The 6,606-nt window shown below is 45.1% G+C and overlaps 1 pseudogene; it reads left to right on the forward strand.

Moving 5' to 3' along the window:
• The window catches only part of LOC123097140 (cold-regulated protein 27-like), a 3,511-nt pseudogene extending 637 nt beyond the window's left edge, over positions 1-2,874 (forward strand).
• Positions 2,875-6,606: the final 3,732 nt, after the last annotated feature.

Genomic DNA, 6,606 nt, shown 5'->3' on the forward strand with positions numbered 1-6,606 from the left:
GTAGAGGCCGAGAGGGTGAGCGGGGGCGAGTGGGAGAGGGGCCCGAGGAGGCGGGGGCGCTGGCGTCCTTATCCTCGACGCCGGCGAGGGGGGTCCGGCGGGGACGCGCCTGTTGCGACCCCGGTCGGGGGAACAGGGGGGGAGGCGACCCGGGGAGGGGCTGGGCCGACGGTTGGCTAGCTGGGCCACGTCTGGCCTGCGAGCAAGGGCCGCCTGGTCCAGTGAGGGAGTGGGATCCTTTTCTTTTCTTTATTTTTCTTTTCTGTTTTATTTCACTTTAAAATACTTAGGCACTTTCTAAAAAAATGTTTTCTCCACAATAATTACCAGTGCAATATTTGGCACCCACCGAACATTTTTGTTTTGACTTTTGAAAACTTTGGGTGTTTGTCACTAATTCATTTTTTGAATTTGAAATGTTTTGAACTAACAGTTGATTAGCAACAGTAACAGAGATGACATGGCTTCATCAGGAGAGTTTTACTGTAGCCTAATTATCCGGGCGTTACAACAGTTCCTGCAGCCACACTGCAGCACGCCGGTTGCCGGAGCCATCACCACCGTAGCCACGGCCGCCAAGCCTCACCACCAGGGAGCAGCTCCGTCGCGCCCCGACCCACAGGCCCACCCCAGCCCAGATGGGACCCGAAAGGGCCTAGATCTGGGCCGAGCGGGCACCGCCGGCCAGCCGCCCACCGCGCCGCCCCGCAGCCAACGGCCACGCCGCCGCATCGAGAGCACCTGAGGCCCGCAGAGCTCCGCCGCTGGGCCCCACCGCCGCCGGGCAGGAGGGAGCCCCGACCCCCCCTTCAGGCGCGCGGGGAAGGAACATCTGCCGTCGCCGGCGCCACCCGGGCACGCCGGAGGCCGCTGCCGGCGGCGACGAAGGGTAGAAGGAGAGGAGGGGGGTCGAGACGGGGAGGAGGCCAGGGGCGCTCCGCCGCCTCGGGGGGCGACGGGAGCGCAGGGGGAGGGGGAGGAGGAGGGGGAGAGGGAGGCGGGCCGGGGAATGCGCGCTCCGGTGGCCGGCGCCGGCGAAAGGAGCGAGGGAGGCCGCCGGCGGTAGGGAGGAACCCTAGCGCGGGGACAGGAGCTCGGGGACCAGCAATAGCCTTTCAAGTTTCAACTAGACGTCCTGGTTGAGGAGTGCGCCGGACCGGTGGATGCCCCATACCCGGCAGACGTCCTGGTTGGGACCTCAGGTCTAAGATGTTAGGTTTGGCTGCGAGGTCTGTTTGGTATTAGGCCCAGACTATCAGCATCCTTATATCAACTGGATAGGAGTACCGACAGATGTTGCCTAGACGGTGGTTTTAGTCTTACTGTTCTATGACTTTGTAAGGTCTTGTGTAAATAATTAATAAAGTGGCTGTATGCATCATCCAGATGTAGAGGCCGGGGTCCTCCTTCTTTTCTTAAAAATATTTCTATCCCACTCCCGACCGAATCCCAGATCCTTCTCTTCAGACACAAGGGTCAAGTATACCAGGATCCACCGGTCAAGGCAGCCGTCGGCATTGTCCAGGTAACAACTAACCCGCCACCTTCTCTTGTTACCCATTTTATTTTGTGTAGCTAGTTCTGTGTTTCCATTGTGTTATGTTTCACAGCTCCGTGCGATGTTTGATTGTTCTATATTTCACAGGGTAACCAGATTACAGACTTGATGTCGGCCGGCTGGACGAATGAGGGGCACGTGATGTATGTAAGGTCCCTGGAAGCTTCTTCCGTCTGTGATCAACTCTACAAACACTTGGCTTCATCGATCAATGCAATGGAGCCGGGTCCTTCAAGCCCTTCTGCTCTGAAAAATGATGAACTCTGCAACCACGATCTTGTTGCCAACCAGAAAGATTCAGGTGGTACCGGTGGGTTCAAGGTTCTCCAAGGTGGAGTGTGGACGAAACTCAAATTTGCGAGCAGGACCAATGCTTCTGCTCAAGTCCTACCCAAATGACGCCTGCCTGAAAGCCCCTGGATTCAACATTTTATACCGCATGGCTACAGCAACAGTGCAGGAGGTGATGGGGCTGAAACTTCGGTAGTTGACCGAGAATCGGGTATCCGAATTAGGGTTTTGGTTACCGCTCGAAATTTCGAGGTTTACCATGGTTACCGCATATTTCGGTCCCCCTCGGTAAATGGGCATTTCGACCAAAAAGTTTTGAAATTTTGAAATTTTTGATTTTAAACGCTCAATGTATAGTAAAGTATGGCAACACTTGATAGCACACATGTAGACAACGTTCCACTGAGCTAGTAGCTCTTTTATGATAAATATAAGTTCAAGTGCTATCTATATCTATTTTGAAGGAATTTGAATCCAAAATTTAATCTATACCATGGTAACCACATTTACCGGTCCCCCTCAGTAAAAATACACCATTCGGTAACCAAAACCTTGATCCGAACTATCCCTGGGAGGACCCGTTGTCCCATGAAAGGGAACTGGGAGCTCACAAGGGAGAAAACCACCTCGATAAAAATGCAGGTAATTAGCTCAATTACCTCATGTAGCGTTTTGTGCATCATCATACACACTGGCGCACATATGTTTTTGTAGCATTAGCTGATTTTATGGAAGAAGCATCAACGTAGAAAAGTCGGTTGTGCTTAAGCTCCAAGATATTGTATGGTTCTTTTCTGACTAAATTAAATTTACCTATGTTATCCGTAAGTTAATACAAGATGGTTATGAACGATGTTGAATTCTGGTAGTAACCATGCTCTCAAGCAGCATCCTCTGGCGAACTAAATTTCCGATGACATGTTTCTCTCTGTAGAGGTCTGTGAGCAGAACTTTGCTGATGACGAGGCACAAGTCGAGTAAAATCAAGAAAAGCATGCAAGAAGAGGAGATTAAGCACTTGCTGACGAGTAAATAGCATAAAACTACTAGTTTACAGGTTAGGGTTCCAAAAAACTACCACCTCTTAATTTTTCTCAGAAACTACCAAACGAGCGGTCGGCTGTTTCAAAAAACCCAAACCCGCAGTGACTAGCGATTTCACCATTTTCCTGACGTGCTGGGCCCACCTGTCAGCCCACCTGGCCATGCGCGCTCACGACGCAGCCGTTGACGGTCGTTAGCCCGACCGGTCCAGTCGGAACCAAAGTAGGCCGTCGGGCCGCACTCTCTCTCAGTCTCTCCCTCCTCTCCCCCGCAGGGACCTAGGTGGAGGATGGCGGCGGCGGCGCAGCCAAATGCCGTCGGCGGCGAGCTATTGAGCCAAGGCGTCACCGGCCAGGAGGGCGGTGGACATTCAGAGGTGGACAAATGGCTAGGCAGCTCGAGCTTCCCGGCGTAGCGGTCGCTGATACGTCTCCAACGTATCTATAATTTTTGATTGTTCCATGCTATATTATATTCTGTTTTGGATGTTTATTGCGATTTATTATACAGTTTTATATTATTTTTGGGACTAACCTATTAACCGGAGGCCCAGTCCAAATTGCTGTTTTTTTGCCTGTTTCAGTGTTTCGAAGGAAAAAGGTATCAAACGGAGTCCAAACAGAATGAAACCTTCGGAAACGTGATTTTCGGAACAAACGTGATCCAGTGGACTTGGAGTCTACGTAAAGTAATCAACGAGGAGAGCACGAGGCAGGGGGGGCGCGCCCACCTCCCCCAGGCGCGCCCTCCACCCTCGTGGGCCCCTCTTTGCTCCATCAACGTACTTCTTCCTCCTATATATACCCATATACCCTGGAATGGGAGAAGTGCTTAGCTTTGGGTTCAATCTTGCGGTGTCCTTTCCCAGTGACAGCAGGGGCAGCAAGGCACGTATTGTATTGTTGCCATCGAGGATAAAAAGATGGGGTTTATATCATATTGCATGAGTTTATCCCTCTACATCATGTCATCTTGCTTAAAGCATTACTCTGTTCTTATGAACTTAATACTCTAGATGCATGCTGGATAGCAGTCGATGTGTGGAGTAATAGTAGCAGATGCAGAATCGTTTTGGTCTACTTGTCACGGACGTGATGCCTATATACATGATCATACCTAGATATTTTCATAACTATGCTCAATTCTATCAATTGCTCGATAGTAATTCATTTACCCACCGTAATACTTATGCTCTTGAGAGAAGCCACTAGTGAAACCTATGGGCCCCGGGTCTATTTTCCATCATATTAATCTCCCGTCAATAAGCTATTTCTGGCGCCGTTTATTTTGCTTTCTTTACTTTTAGTCTTTATCATAAAAATACCAAAAATATTATCTTATCATCTCTATCAGATCTCACTCTCGTAAGTGACCGTGAAGGGATTGACAACCCATTTATCGCGTTGGTTGCGAGGTTTTTATTTGTTTGTGTAGGTGCGTGGGACTCGAGCATGGTCTCCTACTAGATTGATACCTTGGTTCTCAAAAACTGAGGGAAATACTTACGCTACTTTACTGCATCACCCTTTCCTCTTCAAGGGAAAACCAACGCAGTGCTCAAGAGGTAGCAAGAAGGATTTCTGGCGCCGTTGCCGGGGAGTCTACGCACAAGTCAAGACATACCAAGTACCTATCACAAACTCTTATCCCTCGCATTACATTATTTGCCATTTGCCTCTCGTTTTCCTCTCCCCCACTTCACCCTTGCCATTTTATTCACCCTTCTTCTGTTCGTCTTTTCGTTTGCTTTGATGTCTTACTTGGCTCGTTTGCTCGTTTGGTTGGAATAGTTGTTTATTTATTGCTAAACAGAGAACCTAAGATTTATGGATCCTCATCCGCTTGCTTATCTTTTTAAGAGATCCAATTATGATGAACCAATTCCTAGTGATTTGGGTGCATTAGATTATCTTTATAAGGTTTTGCTTGAAATCCGTGAATCTGAAAATCGTGATGAAGTGCTTTATGAAGTGATTCACGATAGATCTTTGAATAAAAAGCATGATTGCAATGATGTTATTATAAATTCTATTAATGTCAATTGTGTTAATGATATGCAAAATCCTAAGCTTGGGGATGCTAAGTTTGCTATGTCTACTACTTGTTGCAATGATCATGATTGGGGTGATTCTTCTCATGATCTAAAAAAATTATTTAAGCCCCATGATGAATATGAGATTGATAATAATGTTTGCAATAGTATTGAAAGTGGGTTTGGAAGAGTGTCAACTTTAGATCCCACATATTTGGATAATGTTCAATCTTATGAAGTTTTTGATAAAAGTGGGTTTGGAGAGGTCATGACTTTAGTTTATGTTAATCTCACTATTTTGGAAGAGTGTCAACTTTGCATGCATGTGGATCGTGTTAAGATTATGTTATGTGATAGCTATTTTGTTGAATTTGCCTATGATCCTAATGTAATTATTATAAGATAGGAAAATATGTTTGTAGAAATTTTTATCTTACTGAATTACCTCTCGTCATGTAGAGATTGCTTTTGTTTCTTTCTTCTTCCTTGCATATGCTAGATCTTGCTCGCCTTGATAACTTATTTGCTTATAAAATACCTATGCATAGGAAGTATGTTAGACTTAAGTGTGTTTTTCATATGTTTTATGATGCTCTCTTTGTGCTTCAATTCTTGTCTTTCATGTGAGCATCATTAAAATTATCAATGCCTAGTTAGGGGCGTTAAATGATAGCGCTTGTTGGGAGGCAACCCAATTTTATTTTAGTTTTTTACTTTTTATTTCTGCCTAGTAATAAATCTTTGATCTAGCCTCTGGTTAGATGTGTTTTTATGTTTTAATTAGTGTTTGTGCCAAGTGAAACTTATAGGATCTTCTTGGATGATAGTTATTTGATCTTGCTGAAAATTCCAAAAACTTTCTGTTCACGAAAATAATTGTTAAAAATCACCAAAACGTGATAAAATACTGATTCCAATTACAGTAGATCAATAAACAAATTTTCCAGGTCGTACTATTTTGGTAGAATTTTTGGAGTTCCAGAAGTTTGCGTTAGTTACAGATTACTACAGATTATTCTGTTTTTGACAGATTCTGTTTTTCGTGTGTTGTTTGCTTATTTTGATGAATCTATGGCTAGTAAAATAGTTTATAAACCATAGAGAAGTTGGAATACAGTAAGTTTAACACCAATATAAATAAAGAATGAGTTCAATACAGTACCTTCAAGTGGTGTTTTGTTTTCTTTCGCTAACAGAGCTCACGAGATTTTCTGTTGAGTTTTGTGTTGTGAAGTTTTCAAGTTTTGGGTAAAGATTTGATGGATTATGGAACAAGGAGTGGCAAGAGCCTAAGTTTGGGGATGCCCATGGCACCCCAAGATAATCTAAGGACACCAAAAATCCAAAGCTTGGGGATGCCCCGGAAGGCATCCCCTCTTCCGTCTTCGTCCATCGGTAACTTTACTTGGAGCTATATTTTTATTCACCACATGATATGTGTTTTGCTTGGAGCGTCTTGTATGATTTGAGTCTTTGATTTTTAGTTTACCACAATCATCCTTGCTGTACACACCTTTTTGAGAGAGACACGCATGATTCAGAATTTATTAGAATACTCTATGTGCTTCACTTATATCTTTTGAACTATATAGTTTTTGCTCTAGTGCTTCACTTATATCTTTTAGAGCACGGAGGTGGTTTTGTTTTATAGAAATTATTTTTCTCTCATGCTTCACTTATA

This window comes from Triticum aestivum, chromosome 4D, assembly GCF_018294505.1.
Source record: "Triticum aestivum cultivar Chinese Spring chromosome 4D, IWGSC CS RefSeq v2.1, whole genome shotgun sequence".
Lineage (NCBI taxonomy): Eukaryota > Viridiplantae > Streptophyta > Magnoliopsida > Poales > Poaceae > Triticum > Triticum aestivum.